The sequence below is a fragment of the Sapajus apella genome, unplaced genomic scaffold (genome assembly GCF_009761245.1).
Source record: "Sapajus apella isolate SASKATOON/1434 unplaced genomic scaffold, GSC_monkey_1.0 scaffold92, whole genome shotgun sequence".
Classification (NCBI taxonomy): domain Eukaryota; kingdom Metazoa; phylum Chordata; class Mammalia; order Primates; family Cebidae; genus Sapajus; species Sapajus apella.
The window spans coordinates 7,678,773-7,701,538 of record NW_022437032.1 but is presented as its reverse complement, the minus strand read 5'-3'; the positions used below and the strand labels follow the sequence as shown (position 1 = coordinate 7,701,538).

General features: G+C 43.5%; 1 long non-coding RNA gene across 1 annotated transcript; it reads right to left on the bottom strand.

Moving 5' to 3' along the window:
- Positions 1-286: 286 nt before the first annotated feature.
- On the bottom strand, positions 287-22,018 carry LOC116535214. Its single transcript, XR_004262093.1, has 4 exons — positions 22,008-22,018; positions 14,190-14,195; positions 8,556-8,557; positions 287-365 (listed from the first exon to the last, which is right to left on the bottom strand). It is a non-coding gene; the product is annotated as an uncharacterized LOC116535214 (long non-coding RNA).
- Between the last annotated feature and the right edge of the window lie 748 nt (positions 22,019-22,766).

Genomic DNA, 22,766 nt, shown 5'->3' with positions numbered 1-22,766 from the left:
ATGAGGCAACACATTCCTTTCCTTTGTTCAGTCGGACATGGGTTTTGTGTCACTTACAACCTAATGTCTCCTAAAACAGCCGTCCCCAACTTTTTCACACCAGGGACTGGTTTCATGGAAGACAATTTTTCAATGCGGGGGAGAGGGATCATTTCGGAATGAAACTGTTCCACCTCTGATCATTAGGCATTAGATTCTCACAAGGAACCCACAACCTAGACCCCTCCAATGCGCAGTTCACAAGATGAACGCCCCTGTGGGAGTCGGATGCAGGGATGGCCAGTCTTTTGGCTTCCCTGGGTCACATTGGAAGAATTGTCTTGGGCCACACATAGAATACACTAACGCTAACGATAGCTAATGAGCTAACCAAAAAAAAAAAAAAAATTCGTAATGTTTACAAATTTTTGTTGGGCGCGTTCAGAGCCGTGCTGGGCTGCATGCTGCCTCCGGGCCGTGGGTTGGACAGGCTTGAATGGAGCTCAGGCGGTAATAATGTTCGCCTACCTGCTGCTCACCTCCTGCTGTGTGGCCTGGGTCCCAACCGACCATGGACTGGTGTCCGTCTGTACTCAGGGATTGGGGACTCCTGTCTTCAAAGAAGAGCGTCCTCTTTAAAAATGGGTGTTCTTTCCCTTCACAGTGAACCAGTAACACACTCACTCTGCAAAGACATTCGAAAGATGTTTTTGGCCTAACTAGAAATCAATTCTGTTGAATTCTCGCATTCCAATTCACTTTTCCGCTAAGGAATCCAGTGTTAACTTACCCTCGAGGAGCACACAACTCTGGATGAGCCTCCCTGGCGTCTCATACCAATTTTTCCCTTTGGCAATTGGTCTCCAAATCATTAACGTCACATACAACTTAGGGTGCAAGCAGCCCACACAACAATCTCCACAGTGCCTGTCACCATATGGTCGATTTTCATGGCAAAAATAACTAATGGAAACCCTAAAATTTGTTTACTTTGAATACATTAAGGTGGTAGTTATCAAATTGGAACTGAATTACCTCTTAAATTACCATGAAAACAAAATCAATAGTTTATTTGCCACACACAAGAAAATAAAAAGAAGGGAAAAATACTCTGAGGAATCTTTATTAGAAGTTTTCCTTGGAAAAAAACAGTGTAGATAAACTCAAGAGTAAATAAAGTATATGGTAACTTGGAGAAGTAAACTGACACCTAGTTCATAATTGTTTATTTCCTGGTTCCTATCTTACAAATATTTCAACGGGGCCTTTCTAAAGTCTAAATTGCTTTCTAAGCAAATGGTTAGAATAAATGCCCCGTGGTCCAACAATTGGATGCAATGTAGGTGTTTATACCATTACTTCAACTAAATATTTGAGATCATTAGTACACGGAGCTTATCAAGGCTTCCCCTTTGGGATCCAGGAACAAGGTTGGCACTCATTCAGGTATCACCACCTAAGCTGCTTACTTTTAAAAATTATTATTATTTTTAAATTTGGCATTTCTCAGGGTTTCTCCTCCAGTTCATAGTTCCTGTGTCTTTAGTGGAAATATCAGTACCTCACAGGATGACACACAGCATTATTCCCGGCTCTTCAGACTCCAAAAAGCTGATTTACTGTTCCTTCCAGAGGGTCGACAGTGACTAAATTCCTCTTCTGCAAGAATCCTGACAGATGTTCTGGTTAAGACCTTGTGTAGTCACGAGCTCCTGCTTGCCATGCTCAAACAGCTGTTGGGCACTGTGTAGCCACCACCCAAAGATCTGACATGTAAGGTCCCTTCCTGCTCACCTCCTGGTGACAGCTGACAGACAAACTGGGCAGATAACCTTTATTTTTGCTTCAGAAGATGAAAATTAAATTATAAATTAATGGAAAGGCCCATCTGTGAATATGTTCTTGCAGTTTCTAAACGTAACAAGTCAGAGGAGAACAAGGACCCAGGAAATGCTCAGCATTGGTATTAGTAACTCCTAAGATAGGATTTTCCTGGGTGATGGGGAGGAGGGCTGCTTACAGACAGGGAGGCTCTGTGCCCTGATCTCCAAGCCTCAGGGGATAATAGAACCGAAGGATGGGGCTGGGTTGGAGAGATGGGTCAAGTCAAGATGGAGAGGATATGTTGAGATGCTCTGGCAGACTGTGATGGCTCCTCCTCTGTATCTGTTTTCCTTCTTTTTTTTTTTTATTAGATATTTTACTTGGCATATGGCCATATAGAATAGAAACTTCATTTTCCATCCAGGCTTGCTGGCAGATGTGGCTATAAAGTTTGAGTTGGGGGAATATAAACCTGTTTACTGTGTTCAGATTCTGAGAGGTATCTTAATGAGTGAGAACATTCCCTCTGTCCATCTGCCAGATGGAATGCAGACTCAGGCGTCTGATCTGGAGCTGGCACCTTGAGCTATGAGTGAGAAACCCTTTGCTGATCATGGCAGAGTGACAAGCTAGAAGGAACCTGGCTCCTCAATGGCATAGGGGCCGCTGTGCTAGCCTTAGACTGTCCACCTTTACATAAGACACAAGGACACTTTATCTTGTTTAAGGTACTGTCCATTTTGAGGGCAACTCACAACTGAACAAGATTTCAAATCTCATCTTAGAGGGTGTTTCTGAGCTAGAAATCTTGGGGAGATTCTGAAGTGTAATAGGTAGTCCCTGTGTCCAAATGATTAGATGTCCCGTGTAAAACTTTATAAACTTTAGGCAGGAGGGCGTGGTGCAGGCTGGAAGAGGTGTTGGGGTTTTGAGAAAGGTGGTGAAGGGTGAGAGAGAATGCCACCCCAAATATGCTGCTTCAACTTGAGGACTGCTGTGAGCTGAAGGTGCTTGGAAAACAGCAGATGCAAAAAGGGCATTCTGATCTCACATTTTCTTTCTGAAGACAGGAGATAAAAATTCCCATGTGAAAAATGCCCTCCTTGTGCCAGGAGAAAAGAGACATTCTTTGACGGGGAGTCCTAGCTGAGATAATCCTGTACAGACCTTGTTAAAACAATTCTTATCTTTTCAGTCTCCCCACATGAGTGAGCTGCTTTTTCACAACTCACTATTCTCTGTCCAATTCAGCATGTGAGGGACTGATTCTCACCACTTCTTTGGGTCTTTATTTCCTTAAGACGGCTCCTGTGCCACATAAAACTAAATAAATTTGTATGCTTTTCTCTTCTTAATCTATTTATGTCAATTTCATTTTAGAGCCCAACTGGGACTCTAAGAGATTCAAAGTGGAGTTTTGTTCCCTCTACAGTGGACACTCAAAGAATTAGCCAGGACTAGTTGGACCCTGGAGCAGAGAGACCATGGTTCCCTTCCAAGCCTAGGAGAAGGGAGTCACCACTCCTTCCTAAGCAGGAAGGGGAGAATCAAACCATGCCGAGAGCGAGGCTTTTCTAAGGAAAGCAATGCAGATAAGAACTTAGCAACAATGAAGATGAATAAATGTATCCAACGGCTTCGCCTGTGTCAACTCGCAACAATTATTTGCTAAAAGAAAGAAAAAAGGGACTGAGCACAGTGGCTCACGGCTGTAATTCCAGTGCTTTTGGGAGGCTGAGGCAGGCAGATTGCTTGAGGCCAGGAGTTTGAGACCAGTCTGGCTAACACGGTGAAACCCTGTTTCTACTAAAAATACAAAACTAGCTGGGCATGATGGTGGGTGCCTGTAATCCCAGCTATTCGGGAGACTGAGACAGAATTGCTTGAACCCAGGAGGCGGAGGTTGCAGTGAGCTGATATGCACCGGTGCACTCCAGCCTGGGTGACAGAGCGAGACTCCAAAAAAAAAAAAAAAAAAAAAAGGAAAGAAAGAAAGAAAAGAAAGAAAGGAAGGAAGATTGCATGAATAACAACCCAAGAAACACAAGAGACGCTGTGTGGAGTAGTGGCCAAGGATGGGTGCTAGAATCCCAGAGCCTAAATCTGTATATCCAGATGTCTCAGACCAATGCCTAAAAACAGTGTTCAATCAATACTGACTACTAATATTACCACTATTGTCACGGTTGAGAATAAATGAGTGTCACCCGGCTGATCTGGTCAGTGGGAGGACTCCAGGCTCCTTACGTCACTCCTCTTTTTCTCAGCTTCCCTGGCAACTTTTTCTCCAAGACTCAGATCTGATTCACACATGCTTCTCTAGGTCCTAGGTTAATCTCTGTTCCTCTCCGCCTCCCATTGTGATCACCCTGGCCCATAGCAATCTTTCCTTCTCCGACAGCACATTATTACCTTGTCATTGGACACCTGAAATAGACATCCTCTGTGAATTTTATCTTATTTCATTCCTTGTTTTCCCAGAATGTAATAAGCAAACAAGGTCCTTCAAAAAAAAAAAGATCTGATCCCGCTGACTTCTGCAGATGCATCTCCTAGCATCTCTTTCAACTTGAAAAATCATATCTATACTTCTGTGTTCCTAAGCTACCAACTAAAATTTTTATGAGTCTAAATTTATATTTGGATGTAATTATATATTTATAAATTGCATATATATTTTATATTTTTAAGACAGTTACTTATGTAAAATAAATAAATAAATGGGTAAAATTTTCAGCATGTTGTAAATACTGGATATTTTAAGGGGAAACTGTAATATAACTTAGAATGTCCAACTGAGGCTCAAGACCATTATGATTTGATACCTGCCATAACTGATTCAAAAAAAAATACACAGAAGCTTTGCAGGGTTAGGAATTTTGCATTGTTCTTTTCTCCCCTTGAACCTATACTCCCCTAGAACAATTTGATCATAATGTATCATAGTTTTATTCTTGGAAGTTTTTTTTTTTTTTTATCAGTTATGGCAGGTATGAAGCGGGGTTTTTCTTTTTTTTCCCCAGGCGGGGGTGCAATGGCGCGATCTCAGCTCACCGCAACCTCCACCTCCTGGGTTCAGGCAATTCTCCTGCCTCAGCCTCCTGAGTAGCTGGGATTACAGGCACACGCCACCATGCCCAGCTAATTTTTTGTATTTTTAGTAGAGACGGGGTTTCACCATGTTGACCAGGATGGTCTCGATCTCTTGACCTTGTGATCCACCCGCCTCGGCCTCCCACAGTGCTGGGACTACAGGAAGTTTTTTTATTGATTATCACATATCACTGACTGCAACAAAAATATGCTTATAAATTTAAATTTAAAAAATGTCTCTGACTATAAGTCTTTACATTTTAAAATAAGTTTTTTTTAAACTTATCGTTATGAATGATCATTCTGCTTGTTCACAGAGCACAATTGATCAAAGCAGCGTAGGTATGGCAGAGCTCAGGATAAAGAATCACTAATTGGAGAAAAGTAAAATTCTTGGCTATTCTTCTCAGTATGACAGGTGGGACAGTTTTTTTTTTACATTAATGTATTCATGAATATTACTTGTTATTTTAAGGAGGCAGGTTTCATCATCAATTTTATTCACACCGTTTTTGTTTTTATTGGCGTAAGCACCGAGCATTCATTCACATAAATAGGCAGATGGGAATGGGGGCCTTCTGCTGGAAGCCATGCACTTGTTTGGACTCCTTCCAGGTTATGTGCCAAAAATCACACAGCGATTTATAAAAATATTTTTGATAATCTATGAGCTGACATTCCTATTAGGTTCCTCTTCAATTTCCGTGAAAGTGAAGAATCGAAAACAATCTGACTGTAAAAGGGTGTGGTTCCAGTTACAGACCCAGATGGGGGGTACACAGTTATCAGAGATGTTTATGTTCTCAGTGCCCAGGCTAATATTTCAAAATGTGTCTTTGCCTGGTGCCCTGAAGGACTTTTCCCAGCAGGGGAAGACACCTTCGTAAGACGCAGGCTGGTTGATGGCTGTTGTGTGAGGACATCTTCCACCATCCACCCTTCCCCATCCTGCTTCTGTCCTGGGATGCTGGCTGCATGGACCACAGCTACGGGCTCCCTTCCCTGCTGCCTCCAGGTCATGTTCCCTGACAGTGGTTGGAAGTGAGGGCAGGAAAGAATAAAGTTGGGCTCTACCTGTGGGGTGACCTAGGGTGGCTGCATCTCTTTCAGGAAGGTCACAGCTCCTTCACATTCTACACAGCCTCTCCTGTCTCCAGATTCTAGAAACCTCTTTCTTCTCTAACTCTGCACAGGGCCCCACTATCCCCAGAGAGCTTCACCATCCTCTGTGGCTTTCTTTACTTCACCTACACCTTTAAAAACATGTCCTCTATTAAACTGTCCTCAAATTACCCAATTCGAGGATGCTTTCTGTTTTGTGTTAGTATCCTGACTGATAACCCATTTTTTAATATAATGAAAGAGGGTATTTGTGAAGGAGGAAGTGAAGAATAGGACACACGTGAATAGAGGGTCTGGAAATTGATGATCATAAAACTGGCTACGCCTCTGAACCCTTAGACAATTTTCATGTATCCCCCGGGGTGTGAGTACTCCAATTTGAGGAAGCTGATCTATGAGTAAGTTCTTTGTGAGATTTTGGTGCACCCAGCTCCCGAGCGGTATACATTGAACCCAATTTGTAGTCTTTGATCCCTCACTCCCTTCCTACCCTTTCTCCCTGAGTTCCCAAAGTCCGTTGTGTCATTGTTATACCTTTGCATTCTCATATCTTAGCTCCCATTTAGGAGTGAGAACATACAATGTTTGGTTTTCCCTTCCTGAGTTACTTCACTTAGAATAGTAGTCTCCAATCCCATCCAGGTTGCTGCAAATGCCATGAATTCATTCCTTTTTATGGCTGAGTAGTATATATGTATGTATACTATACACACACACACACACACACACACACACACACACACACAGATCACAGTTTCTTTATCCACTTATTGATTGATGGGCATTTGAATTGGTTCCACATTTTTGCAATTGTGAACCATGCTACTGTAAACATGTGTGAGCAAGTATGTTTTTTGTGTAATGACTTATTTTCCTCCTGGTAGATACCTGGTAGTGGGGTTGCTGGATTAAATGGTAGTTCTAGTTTTGGTTATTTAGGGACTCTCACGCCTGTTTTCCATAGCGGTTGTACTAGTTTACATTCCCACCAGCAGTGTAGAATTGTTCCCTTTTCACCACATCCACACCAACATCTATTCTTTTTTGATTTTTTGATTATGGGATGATGGCTGATCTAATGCCTGACCAACCGCCCCTGTTCCCTTCACTGTACAGTGGTAAGGACATGGTTGGGAACCAAACAAGCATTAAAGAAAGCTGGCAAGTGCCTTTTCACGGATGCCAGATGATACAGGTGAATGCTATACAGCATGGTGTTTGTCCGGTACCTTCCATCCTGACTGCTGCCCAGCCACACCACCACCACCCTCGTCTGCAGGGGAAACAAATGTCCTCCCGTGAGCCCACGTGTGCAGCGGGGGCTGCCTCCAGGAAGCCAAGACCCCAGGATTGCCTGCTTGAGTCTGGCACCAATCACCCTTGAACGGGAGCCCGTCTAGTTTATCCACCAGGTTTTCTGTGGCACTGAGTTAGAAGTTCCAGGCAACCCATTGAGAGTTCTTTATTGCAGCAGCAGGCAACTGATCTACAATAACAACTAAAAGATAGGGGTCCCCAGGTGACGACAGCAGCTGCAGTTTAAAGTTGAATTTGGAATTATTAAAGCATGTGCCGGCTCCACCTGCGGGGGCAAGTGACGATTTCAAATCTCCCGTCCCTGGGTTGGCCAGAACCCCCCAGGTCAATTGCCCAACACGCTTGGTGCCTCTGAGACTGGAAGGTCCTGGCAGATGGCTGGGGGGTACGCTTGCACTAGCTGCCACTGACTCATCCCTCAGGGGATGTCAGATTCTGGCATTTATTTTCATGTATTAATTAATTTTAAAGCAATAGCAATCTCAGAGCCTCTTAGATCATGACTCATCAAAACATTAAAGCTGTTCCAGCCACTCTCTAGGGCCAGGGTTTGTGTGACAGTTTAGATGATCATTCAGCAAATATTCACTCTCTTGCCTTCACACTGCAGGTGGAGAACACTTCCCACCCTGTTGATGTTTGACTTTGTGACTTGCTTTGACCGTTTGGAAGTCAGCAGAAGTGATTGATGAGAATAAAGGGATTAAATGTGCAGCTTGGCTCGCTTTGCTCCTGGGGATCTGCTGTGATGAGCGTGTGCGCTTTATAACAGGAGCTACTGTCCCTTTATACTGGGTCCCGTGTGCACATGTGTGGAGCAGATCTGAGCCCAATCAACAGCCTGATGAACCTTGGTGGCAGCTCATCAGTCACGTCTAGTAACACCCCGGGGGGAGGAGGAAATTGCACACCGTGCAGGGCCATGCAGAGTTATGCTGGGGGCACAGAAAACCAGCCAGGGCTGTGGGTGGCAGGCTTTGTAGGAACCAAAAGTTGAGGTGCCCCTGGTCCCTGCAGGAGGATGCAATTGGCTTGTTTCAATTATTCTGTGGGTTGGCAGGCAGGTGCAACCATGAGGTTGAGGATCAGATGGGGTAGCTGGTAGAGGAACTGGCCAGGTAGAGATGCTTTCTTTTTTTTCTTTTTCCTTTTCTTGAGATGGAGTTTCACTTTTGTTGCCCAGGCTGGAGTGCAATGGCGCAATCTCAGCTCATCAAAACGTCTACCTTCTGGGTTCAAGCGATTTTCCTGCTTCAGCCTCCTGAGTAGTTGGGATTACAGGCATGTGCCACCACTCCTGGCTAATTTTGTAATTTTAGTAGATATGGGGTTTCACCATGTTGGTCAGGCTGGTCTCAAACTCCTGACCTCAGATGATCCGCCCACTTTGGCCTCCCAAAGTGCTGGGATTACAGGCGTGAGCCACCATGCACAGCTGAGACTCTTTCCTTTTGGGTGGGGGACACATCTGGTGAGAGCAGAAGAACGCATGATTAGGGTTTTGGGTTCCTGTGAGGCTCAAAGACATCAAGGCAGCATGTGACACTTGAGACATCTTATGCCTAAACTCTTCACGCAAAACAACATGGTTCCTGTTAAACAGGTTTTTCTTCTGGGAGTCTGGAATTTTGGTACCTGCCAGCCCCCATAAAAATTCCAGGCACTGAGTCTCTAATAATCTTCCCTGGTAGACAACACTTCCTATGCATTGCCACACCTCATTGTTGGGGGAATGTAGCACATCTTGTCTGACTTCAATGGGACAGACCCTTGGAAGCTTGGGCCTGATTTCTGCTAGACTTCACCTATGCACCATTTTTTTCTTTGTTGATTTTGCTTTTTTCTGTAATACATCATAGCCAAGAGGATGACAATATGCTGAGGACTGGGAATCCTCACAGTCAGCCGTCAGTCCTGTGAGTGGTCTTGGGTACCACACACCTTGCCTTTTCTGGATTCTAAGCCTTTGCTTTGGGGACCTAATACCTCATCTCACCTAACATCTGACACTGGCCCTGACTTTTAGAAAGATCTTCCTGATCCTCAGTACTCTGTTCAAATCTCATCTTGACCCAAGAATTCTGAAGAGTTTTTACCCTCCTTGGAATTCAATAGCCTTTGATATCAGAACCGCCTATCGAGTATGGTGTTATAAACGACCATCATCTTCCTTCCTAAGAACCGTCTATGTTTTGAGTTTTGTGACGTGTCAATTTATGACAGCCCCTAGCCTGAAAGCCAAGATAAGATGATATGAAATGAACATTTTTACATTGTTTTGCTTTGTCCTCAATACTCTGTATTCACTGAGAAAAGACTTTTGAAGATAGAAGATAGAATCGCAATAGATATCAGATTATTACCTAATTTCAAAATATTTTGACAATTCTTCATAGACACAGCTATGGCAAAGTATATCAGTGATAGTGCCTACAACTGGAATTAGTCCTAGAATTGTGAATCCTATTTTAAGAGGGATTAGAATTTTATTCCTTAGAGCCTTGTTGTTTTAAGTCATTAATTCAGTCATCAAAAATTGATTGAGTGCCTACTAAGTGCCATACACTGAACATTCTGGAATTTCAAAATGAACAAGGTTCATTATCTTCTTTGGAAAGATTTGGTAGCTATACTTGGTAGTTTTGACAATTTTTCTGTGTGTGTATGTGCCTAGCCAGTATCAAATCATCCATGTCCCTTCCTTGCAGTACTCTCTGTGGATATTCACCTGTCTTCCAGGTAGCTCATATCTCGGAGGGAAACTGACGCCACCCCCAACTACGGCAGTACACCCTGATTGGTCTAAGCTAACTAGAGTAATCCTACTTTAATGAACCAATGATTCATTCAGTGAAACCAGGCTTAAGCCAACCAACATATAATACTCTCCCATAATATGGCTCAATCATTGAAAAACTCATATTTTCTTTGGAAATTTCCTTCTGAATGTGAAAGACATGGTTACCTGGATCCCAGAACCGTTGGGTCATTTTGAAAGGTCAGGCTGAGCATGAGGAGAAGGGTACAATACAGAAGATAAGAGATAAATTGGAGAGGGAACTTGATTAAGCCACTCCTGCTGTCCAAATTTCTGGACTTGTTATTTACCTGAACCAATAGATGATTTAAAATAATTAAGCCAGGGTGAGTCAATATTTTTTGATGTTGACATTTAAAATTAATCTAAATGATTTGCTCCATAGCATCCATCTATTCTTTCTCCCATTGTTTATAGTCTGATTTTCTTTTGGGAAATGTAAACTTCCTATATTCTCAGGCATGCATTTTGAGTGGGAGTCCTACCACACTCAGCTGTATATGACAGTTTAGATTAGCTTAAACCAATCAGAACACTCTATCGTTTTGGCTTTGATGATTGGTTTAGGGATAAACACAAAACCCAATTAAGGAGGTCTGAGCCAAGATGGCCAAATAGGAAGAGCTCCAGAGCACAGTTCCCAGTGAGAGCAACACAGAAGGCAAGTGACCTCCACATTTCTACCTGAGGTACCAGGTTCATTTCAACGGGACTGGTTGGACAGTGAGTGTAGCCCAAGGAGGGCAAACTGAGGCAGAGTAGGGCACTGCCTCACCCAGGAAGTGCAGCTGGCTGGAGGCTTGGGCTCTTTTCCCCTCTGGCACTCTGGTTCAGATACTGTGCTTCTCCCATGGCCTTTGCAACCCACAGACCAGGAGATCCCCCTGGGCTGAAAAGCGCCATGAGTTACCAGCACAGATCTGAGAGGCAGCTCTGGCCAGTGCCATGGGTTTTCAGCACAGATGTGGGTGGACGTTTTGACTAATGCCTAGAGTGCCTGTGGGATGGAGCTTCCTGCTTCCCAGAAAGAGGGAGAGCTGAAAGCAGGAAGACGGGAGATACAGCTTGGCGGGTCCCACCCCCACAAAGACCAGCAAACTGAAGCACTCTCATTTGAGAGTTTTTCAGCCAGCACATCAGTTCAAGCTCGACCCGGGATGATCAAGCTCAGTGAGGGAAAGGGTGTCCACCATTGCTGAGGCAGTTCTAATCTTAACTGTGTAAACAAAAGCCAGAGGAAGCTTACATAGCAGCTGGACTGAGCCTGTGGTAGTCCAGCAGTGCATCTGCAGGCAGACAAGGGACAGACTGCCTCCTCAAACAGTTCCCTGACCCCTGTATAACGAAAAAGACACCTTGCACAGGAGAGCTCTAGCTGACATCTGGTGGGTACCCTTCTGGGACGAAGCTACCAGAGGAAAGATCAGGCAGCAATCTTTGCTGTTCTGCAGCCCTCAGGTGTGATTCCCAGGCAAGTAAGGTCTGCAGTGACCCTCCAGCAGTCCTACAGCACAGGAGCCTGGCTGTTAGAAGGAAAACTAAAGAAAAAAAAGAAATCGCTTCGACATCAACAGAAAGGACATTCACTCACAGACCCTATCCAAAATCACCAACTTCAAAGATCAAAGGTAGATAAATCCATGAAGATGGGAAGAAACCAGTGCAAAAAAAGATGAAATCATCAAAGACCAGAATGCCTCTCCCTCCTCCAAGGGAGGAGATTTTTGCAATCTACCCATCTGACAAAGGGCTAAGATCCAGAATCTACAAAGAACTAAAACAGATTTACAAGATAAAAACAAACAAGCCCATTCAAAAGTGGGCAAAGGTTATGAACAGACGCTTTTCACAAGAAGACATATGTGAGGCCAACAAACATTAAGAAATGCTCATCATCACTGGACATTAGAGAAATGCAAATCAAAACCACATTGACATACCATTTCATGCCAGTTAGAATGGCGATCACTAAAAAATCTGGAGACAACAGAATGCTGGAGAGGATGTGGAGAAATAGGAACACTTTTGTACTGTTGGTAGGGGTGTAAATTAGTTCAACCATTGTGGAAGGCAGTGTGGCAATTCCTCAAGGACCTAGAAATAGAAATTCCATTTGACCCAGCAATCCCATTACTGGGTATGTACCCGAAGGATTATAAATCATTATATCATAAAGACACATGCACACGTATGTTCATTGTGGCACTGTTTACAATAGCAAAGATCTGGAACCAACCCAAATGCCCATCAATGATAGACTGGACAAAGATAATGTGGCACATATACACCATGGAATACTATGCAGCCATAAAAAAGGATGAATTTGTGTCCTTTGTAGGGACATGGATGAATCTGGAAACCATCATTCTCAGTAAACTGACACAAGAACAGAAAACCAAACACCACATGTTCTCACTCATAGGTGGGTGTTGAACAATGAGAACACATGGGCACAGGGAGGGGAACATCACACACTGGGGTCTGTTGGGGATGGAGGGGCTAGGGGAGAGACAGTAGGGGCTGGGGAGGTTGGGGAGGGATAACATTGGGAGAAATGCCTGATGCATGTGATGGGGGATGAAGGCAGCAAACAACCATGGCACGTGCGTACCTATGCAACAACCCTGCAAGATCTGCACATGTACCCCAGAACCTAAAGTACAATTTAAAAAAAAAACAATTAAGACTAGGGAAATGGTAAAAATGTCAAGACTTATGTAGTAGATACAATAAGAGACCTTTTTCCTTCCCCTAGTTTGTGTGGTGTGAAGATCTGCATTCTAGACATCCAGGAGCCATTTTACTGCCACAGATGAGAACTCAGAATTGTCCAAAGTTAAAGTCCACAGATGAAGCCAATGTTGCAGAAAATAGATGAAGGAGAGACATTAAATCATACACAATGCTGGATTCGACCTGTCATGAAGCCTGCTACCTCTGGACTTCTCTGTTATGAGCGTAAAAAAATGTTTAAACTAGTTTGCGTTAGATTTTCTGACTTTTGCTACATTCTAATGTTAAGTACCATTATAAGGGTTTCTTCAAAGTCTCATCCTAAGCCAAGTCCTAGGATAGACTTGGAATGAATGAAACCAGGCAGGTGAACTAGAGAAGCTCACATCCCAGAGGCAGAGGTAGCAAACATACATAGGGTTGTGACACAAGGATAATTGTAATATATATGTTAAATGAATAAATGAATCATTATTTTTATAAAACTGGCTGAGGGCATTGGCTCATGCTTGTAATTCCAGCTCTTTGGAAGGCCAAGATGGGAAGACCACTTGAGGCCAGGAGTTTGAGACTAGCTTGGTTAATATAGTGAGACTCTGTCTCTACAAAAAATAGAAAAACTTACCTGGGTCTTGTGGGGCATGCCAGTAGACCCAGCTACTTGGGAGGTTGAGGCGAGAGGATTGTGTGAGCCTAAGAATTTGGGATTGCAACGAGCCATGATTGTGCCACTGCATTCCAGCCTGTGCAATAAAGGACAGCCCAACTCAAAAGAAACTTTTTTTTTAAAATCAAAAACTGATAGTTAACAGATTCTGGTTGACTTATAAGAAGTTGTATATATAGTCTACTCTGTTTCTCCCACTGAATAAAGACATAGAACCTGGAAAAACATTGCAGAGCAGTAATGTGAGGACTCCGAAAAGTAAATAGCTGTAGGTGAATCAGGGAAGAAGGTCAGAATGTGATGTTGCACCAAACGAAACTTTGTATTGGTCCATTGTCACACAGCTTAAAGAAATACCTGAGACTGAGTGTTGGAAATAGATGTTGGAAATGGATGCTCAGTGCTGCAAGGAAAAATCAGTACTGAGATAAAGGATCTTTCAGCAATGCAATTTTTACTTCCTGGACTGCAGGAAGGGTACTCCTGGTAGCCATTGTGCCATGAGAGTACAAAAAACAAAGGAATACACACAAATTTGTTCCTTACGCCTTTCGGGTCGTCCTTACTGCTGTGTCTGATCTCCGTTGGTTGGAGCCAGACCTCACAATCTGAACTAAAACCCGATTGGCTAACAACTTAAAACTTTTCTAAACTGGTAAAAGCCATGGAAAGCTGGGACATGCCTGTGAGCATGTCCACAGATATCTTGGTTAAAGTATAAGGACATAGAGTATACTAGGTGCCCATAAACATGGTATGTCTTTTCACAGCTGCATAGGATAACACTTAACAAAGTTATTAGCACACTTATTCTTTAACAAGAAAGGAGACTTTCAAAAGGAACTTTTCTACTTCCCACACTGAGTAATTTATCAAGAAAAGAATTGACTCATCGTTCTGCAAGTTGTACAGGAAGCATGGCAGCATCTGCTTCTGGGGAGGCTGCAGGGGGCTTTGACTCATGGTGGAAGGTGAAGGGAAAGCAGGCATGTCTTACATAGCAGGAGCAGGAGGAAGGTGGGGGTGGGGAAAGTGCTTCACACTTTAAAACAACCAGATCTCACGAGAACTCATGTGCTCACTATCATGAGAACAGCATGGAGATGATGGTGCTAGACCATTCCTGAAGGACCACCCTCGTGATCCAATCACCTCCTGTCGGGCCCCACCTCCAATACTGGGGATTACAATTCAACGTGAGATGGTGGAGACACAGAACCAAACCATACGCACTGGTGGTGACTTTGCCGTGTTTTGCCCTTTCGTATCACCAGACCTGATCCCAAAACTCGGAAGTGAGCCTTGGGGCAAAGACAGAGCTCCAAGGAGATCCCGGGGATGCCTTCTAGTTCTGGTTCAGGGAACTTTTTACACTCAGAGAGTGTGTGGACATCCCCATGTTTTTTTTCTTTTCTCCATTTCCTCATGCCCAAGCTCTTAAACAACCTTATGATCTTGGTGGACAAGATTGAACAAGACTCAGAGTCTCACAACATCATATATAAAATGTCCAGGATAAAACCCCAAATTCCTTGCTTATTAAGAACCAGGAAAATCCCAGTATTCATGGGAAAAGATCATGAATAGACCACAATAATGAAGTCACAAAAATATAGAGATTTTCTGACAAGGACTTTAAAGTAGCTATTATAAACATCCTCCAATAAGCAATTATGAGCACTCATGAAACAAATGGAAAAATAGATTCTAAGTGAACAGAAAGAATTTTTGGGATCTGCAGTTAGGAAAACAGCTTTTAGATGTGATACCAAAAGCACATTCGAAAAATGAATAGAAATAATATATTTGTCATAAAGTTAAGAACTTTTATTCTGTGTAAGACTCTACCAATAGAATAAAAAGTCAAGTTTATTACTGGGAGAAAATCTTTGCAAATCATATATCTGACAAAGAATTGAATGCAGAATATGTAAAGAATTCCCAAAATTCAGCAATAGGAAAACAGTCCAATTAAAGAATTGGCAAAGACTTGAATAGACTCTTCATCAAAGAAGATATATGGATGGCAGACGCACACATGATAAAACATTCTATTTCATTAGTCACTAGGGAAATGCAAATTAGGCTACAATGAGATACCACTCCCTACTAATTAAAATAAAAATCCTAACACCACCAGGTGGAGAGATCTTATGGAGCAACTGGAACTCATTCGTTGCTTTGAAAAATACAAAACGGCACAGTCACTGTGAAAAACAGTTTTGTGTTTCCTTATGAAGTTAAGCATACGTTTACCAGATGATCCAGTAACCCCACTCCTGGGTATTTACCCTGGAGAAAAGAAAACTTATGTCCACACACATCACCTTGTGCACAAATGTTTATAGCAACTTTCTTCATAATTACTGAAACATGGAAGGAACGCAAATGGCCTTCATCAGATGCTGGGGTAAAAATAGTGGGGAGACCACTGTGAAAGGAAAATCAACCTCAGGACCCCAAAATCACCAAGCCAAAGTGAAAAGTCAAGCTGGGACCTGAGTCAGGCAAACTTGCCTCCACAATTCCTTGTGGACAAAGGACAGACAGAACTTACTCACCCCTCTGCTCACTGAGATAAACACAAATCTGATTGCTTCCTCTGCCACATTGTTTCACTAAGCCAGACTAAGGCATAAGTGACTATCCTCCTCTCACGTGTGAATTGCGTTTTCAGTGAAAGGATAAACAGACTCGAAAGAGTGCAATTGATTGTCTCTTATCTACCTGTGACCTGGAAGCCCCCTCCCTGCTTGGAGTTGTCCTGCTTTTCCGGACAGAACCAGTGTATGTTTCACACATATTAATTGATGTCTCATGTCTGCCTAAAAAGTATAAAACCAAGCTATGCCCCGACCACCTTGGGCATGTGCCATCATGACCTCCTGAGACTGTGTCACAGGCACGTCCTTAACCTTGGCAAAATAAACTTTCTAAATTGATTGAGATCTGTTTCGGATACATTTGGGGTCATGCCACTCAGCAATACAAAGCAATGAACTATTGATAAACACAGCAACTTCTTCGATTCTCAAAGGCATTACGTTGAATGAAAGAAAACAGTCTCAAGAATGCGTACTGTACATTTCCATTTATATGACTTTCTCAAAAAGAAAGAAACTACACAATACAAGAAGGGTGTGAGATTATACGAGACAGGACATGGGGTGACTTTGAGAAGCTAGCATAAGGCTTTTTTTTTTCCCTTGGAGGATTGAGCTGTTCTGTATCCTGATTATGGTGGTGGTTACACAAACCTATACACACATTAAAATTCATAGCACTGTGCACCACACAAGGTCAGTTTTATTGTATAATAATTTTCTAAATAACATTTAAGGTCACACTCACACAAAACTGATCTCTCTGAAAGTATTAGTTGGATTCCCTTCTATTTTTTTTTTTAAGGACAACCCCACAGGTCCCAATCTTATTTAGGCATGGCCTGGATCTCTATATTGAAGCCCCTGCAGAAGGAAGGCCCCTTAGCCCTGACTTCAAAGGTGGCATCGGGCACTGTTCCTGCCTATAAAAATACAGGACGAGCAAAGTCCTGATTTTAAAGCCTCATTTTTCTTCCTCTTCCTCCTCCTCGTTCTGACAGGGCATATGGAAATAGTGTCAGAAATGTAAACTTTGAGCATGAATGAGAATTCTATTTCCAGAGATGCTTATAGTTTTTTCTCTTGGGTTGAAACCCTCAATTTTATCCAAATAAATTATTTGGGGATGTTGATAAGGGGATAAATCTTTCGGGGTTTTCACAAAGGTCTGAAGTCAGAGAACCTCTTCTTCTCGGGGCTGTGCATTTTCTAGAGAATGGGAGGCCCTGGTGGTTTACATGACATTTTGAACTTGCTGTATTTTCTTTTCCCTTTGTATATTCACAAAGTGCTCTAGATCTTGGGCAACTGTAAGGCCAAGGTGAGAAGGAAGATAGGCTTTTGCAAAGGCAATCCCTGTTCAAAGCACACGCAAAGATTCAATGTATTCATAGAGCCTTCCCAACGGAAGCAACAATAGACTAGAGTTTTTATTTGCATTTTCTCAACCAGCAATCAGGAAAGAAATACCGGTAGTAAGATATGAAATACCTATTGCCTGTGTTTAGCTTTGTTTTTAGGTAGCCAGGGACTCTGTTTAAATGGCTCGTGAGTGAAGGAGGAAGTATTACATAATGGAGGGAGACGTGTTTAAGGAACTGCAGTTTAAAAGTCTTATGTGAGAATAATTTTATGTTGTTTTATTTGTTTATTTTTATTTTTGAGATGGAGTCTGGCTCTATTGTCCAAGCTGGAGCACATGGCGTGATCTCAGCACACTGCAACCTCTGCTTCCTGGGTTCAAGTAATTCTTCTGCCTCAGCCTCCCAGGTAGCTGGGACTACAGGTACACACCACTACACCCAGCAAATTTTTGTGTTTTTAGTAGAGATGGGGTTTCACCATTTTGGCAGGCTGGTCTCGAACTCCTGACCTCAAGTGATCTGCCCACCTCAGCTTCCCAAAGTGCTGGGATTACAGGCTTCAGCCACTGTGCTCAGCCACAAGAATGATTTTTTTTTTTTCTATTCCGGCCACCTTTCCTGTCTGTTCAGTTTTGAGAGCATGTATGTGTATTCATTAGTAAGCTTCAGCTGTAAGCAGCAGGAATCTAAATTAAACTGCATTAGAAGATAAGAGGAGATGGATATGGAGGTTTGGTTTATTTAACTAAAAAGTACAGAAGACGATTGCAGGCATGGTTGCATCTAGAGGGTTTTATCCATTATGAATCTTAGTTACAAGCAGGAGAAATCAATCTAAGTCATTAAGTATAAAATGCCTTATTGAATGCTAAGTTTTCATTTAGAAAGGCATGAAATTATGAGATGGAAAATTCTCTAAACATGAGAGAAGATTTAAATGGGGGCAAACAATAACAAAGACAATATTTACAACAATGGCGAACACATTTCAATAATTTATTAGATGCCTGGAAGTCTTCTAAGATCTGTCCATTAATTTAATCCTCACTACATCCCTTTAGAGATTGCTCTTCTTTGGATGAAGAATATGAGATCAAGAGGCCTAAGGTAACCGGCCCGGGTCCAGGCCGACCATCCCTCTTGGCTTCCCTGGGTCAGTCCCAACATAGTGCTGTCCCCAAAACAATGATGATAAGCACCCCCATTTATTCTCAAAAGTGGTCTGATTTAGTCAATGGATTCGATCATCATTCTACTAGGGTCATACAGTCAGGAACAGAAGCTTGGATGACAAGGACACATGCATGCGGTCCAATGACATCACTAGATCAATCTCCCTCCTTCACCATCTCTCAGCTCTGCCTTCCTGCTTGGGCTCACCTTCAGGTGATCCTACTCCATAGGGAGGACCTTGTGGCCCCAGTCTACCCAGGCTGAGCTCCCTTCACTTCCAAAGTCAATTAAAAGAGAAATCCCCTGACCAAGAGTTTCAACAGAAATTAGAATTTCAGCTCACTGGCCCAGTTTAGGTCTAGAACTCCCTTGTGGAACCTCAGCTGATGCCCCAGGAAACTCAAATGCTGAGAGTGGGGAATTTTGCTCAACTAAAACAGGGTGGGGGGCGTGCTGTGATCCAGAGAAGTAGAATGGATGGTATGCACGGATAAATGGCGGATGTCCATTTATCCAACCTAACTCTCAAGGCCAGCCATTTATTATGGCTCCTTTGTATGAAAGACCTGTTGGCAAAACTGAATTCTTTCTGCACTCTCTAAAACACTGTGTATTTATTTACTGATAATCACAGAAGGTTGATCATATCATGATACAATCAGATGTTGCCATTGGAACCAATTACATGAGGGACACAGAGATGGGGAGAAAAAAGGGCCTTCTCTAACTAGTTTGTAATCTAGGGCAAGGGTTGGCAAACTTTTTCTATAAAGGGCAAGATAGCGACTATTTTAGGCTTTGAGGGCCACGTATTGTCTCTGCCATGTATTCTTGTGTGTGTGTGTGTGTGTGTGTGTGTGTGTGTGTGTGTGTGATGTAAAAACCATTGTTAGTTCAGGGGCTGTAAGGAAATGGGCTGAGTGGGCTGGATTTAGCCTGGGGGTGATAGGTGGCCAATTCCTGATCTAGCAAAGACAAGAAGACAGAGCTGTGTGAATAAAGACCATGGCTGCCTTATGCCGCCTGTGCTGGCCCCATCTGTGTGAGCTTGCCTGGTGCCCACTCTGGCGTGTCATCTCCACTGCCCTTCTTCAGGTTCCCCTCTTCCTTCACGTGAACCCAGCAGGCTCACACAGATAGGGCCAGCAATGGCAAAAACAGCGATTACTTTTGCAGTAACCAAATACAACATCTTTGATATTTTCACTTGTCAATTCATTTATTGTGAGTCCCCCTAGCTGGACTGAAAGCTCCAGGAGAGCAGGGATTTTTGTCTGTTTTTTCTCCTGTATACCCAGCACCTAGAAAAATTCTGGAACAAAGTGATACTCCCTAAATATTTGCCAAATGAATGAATCAATATATGAATGCTGGTACAAAGATGATCACTCTTTTCCAGAAGCCTTGAATCTAAGAAGAGATGAAAAATGCTACAGCCACAAAAGGAAAGTCTGTCTGAGCTAAGATATAAAGACACCAGATTCTGATGGCATCAATTGAACAACTTAACTTGATCAAGCTGCACCTGAAGCCAGCCCTATTGCTGCAGCTTTCAATGAAAAAAGCCAGCAGCTCTTTTCATAGGATTCTAAATCATTTTGTATTGGAGATTTTGTTTCTTGTAATAAAGGATCTTTTTATCTGGGTAGTCAGAAGAGAAGAGGACAAGTGGAAAGGCAAGGAGAGAAGAAGATGGAGCATGCCAAGTGCTCAAATGATACATCAGGAGATGGCAATTCTGCCTTCCAAGAAAGTACAGTTCTTTGTGAGTCTTAGAGAAAATCCCTTTACAAACACAGCAAAGCCTTGAGCTGGGCTTATTTGAAACACACATTCTGATTACACGGAGAGTCCAGCACAAAGCAGAAAGGAGCATGGGCCACAGAGAGAACACAGACCCTGGGGTCGTGTAAGTCCTGCGAGGCTCCAACCTGCCCAGGCTTCTTTCTTGCCATGCAGCCTTTGGCAAGCCCCTGAACCTCAAGTTTCCCATCTGAAAAATGGGCTGATAAATCTGAGTCTCAGCAGTGGTTAGTGAGGGTCAGTGGTACATGTATGTTAGAGCGCCCTGCCTGACATAGGATGTGGCCTGTGGCAGGCGTTCAATATACAGCAGCTGCAATTATTCTGGTGGGATCTGGATTACCCAGCTTCAAGTGGGTACCTGAATTCGGAGATTTGCTAAAACTCTGCCTTCTACCATCAGAATTTAGGGTCAGAAACACAACTGGGCCGGGTGTGGTGGCTCACACCTGCAATCCCAGCACTTTGGGAATCTGAGGCAGGAGGATTGCTTCCATCCAGGAGTTTGAGATCAGCCTGGGTAACATGGAGAAACCCTGTCCCTACAAAAAATACAAAAAATTAGCTCGGCATGGTGGCGCAAGCCTGTGGTCCCAGCTACTTGGCTGACAGGTGGGAGGATGGCTTGAACCCTGGGAGGTCGAGGCTGCAGTGAGCTGAGATCATGCCTCAGTACTCCAGCCTGGGTGACAGAGCAAGATCCTGTCTCAAAAAGAAAAGAAAATGAACAAAATTGCTCCACCGACAAACCAGAGAATGTCACTACCCGAGATTGTGTCCTGCCAATTTACAAAATGCTTTTGCATCCACCAGCACAGAACATCCCAGAGAAAGAAAGAGCACTAAATGATAGTGGACCAGCTGGGTGCAGTGGCTCACACCTGTAATCCCAGCACTTTGGGAAGCCAAGGCTGGTAGATACCAAGGTCAGAAGTTTGAGACCAGCCTGGTCAATATGGTGAAACCCTGTCTCTACTAAAAATACAAAAACTACCTGTGTGTGGTGGTGGGTGCCTGTATCCCAGCTACTTGGGAGGCTGAGGCAGGAGAATCACTTGAACCCGGGAGGCAGAGGTTGCAGTGAGCCAAGATTGCACCATTGCACTCCAGCCTGGGCAACAGAATGAGACTCCATCTCAAAAAAAAAAGAAAAGAAATTGGACAATGGACCACACACTGATGAAGTTCCCATCTTTCTTGTTTCCTTTCCATTCTTTTGGTTAAGCCAATGAGAGATGTTCAGTTGGGTGCAAACAATGTCTTATCATCACAGAAAACAATGGCTTCCTAATCTCCCATGCTAATTAGAAATGATGTCTGAACAGGAATTCCACTCACTCAACTGCATAGCCACGTGTCTTTCAATACTTGGTGCACCTTCACTTACCAGATTAGTTAAGCTCTAAGAATAGCATCTGGTATTTTTGATGAGGTCTAAGAAAACAGAGAAGTTTCAATGGGGCAGAAGGCAGGAAGCTTTCATACCAAGGATGGGCAGCCGGGAAAGGGACAAAAGGTTGGCCTCTAGGAAATTGGGAATTGGGAGTCGGGGGACAGTCAGGGAGCAAGGTTGTTAGAAGGAGGCTGGGAGGTGGCCATGGAGAGAAATGTGATGGGGACATGCTGAAGTTACAGCCCCTCCTCCACATCCTCACGGGGGAATGCATTTTTCTGCTGAGCCTGGACCCTTGTGGATGCTTCTGTCCCAGCAGAAAGGTACATTGTGAGACTCATGCCTGCCCCATCCCAGACCCAGAGTCGTCTGTCATCTGAATACCTCCAAGTCATCTGCACCTGGCAGAGTCCCAGCTCCCATCACCATACATCAAAGCTGGTGGTGAATCCAATATCTGGGCCATGTGTGCCCGGAGAGAAGTGAACAGAACCCATCTGTGTGGGCTGCTTGGCGCCGGGACACAGGGGCCTGAGGAGCTCCTGATGGAAGAGGAGGCCAGGGCTGGCAGCCTCACATGTTTTCCCTCCCGTCTAGAATTTCTCTGTCCAGGAGCAGCAGACAGTGTGGAATGCATCTCTCCAGAGAACGGGGAAAGCTGGCAGCCTCTGAGGCCCGTCCACTCACTGGACACATGGAAATAAGCCCCCAGGAGAAGCCTGGAGAAGAAGGGGCCATTTATCAGGACCCCGTTCATCTCTTCCTAAGGACACAAGAAGACTTGTTTGGCCACTGCTAAGAGACCCTCCCACTCCAGGGGGAGAAGTTTCCAGAAGTTGATGGATGGTCGCTTGTATTTTAGCCAGTTGTTCACGAC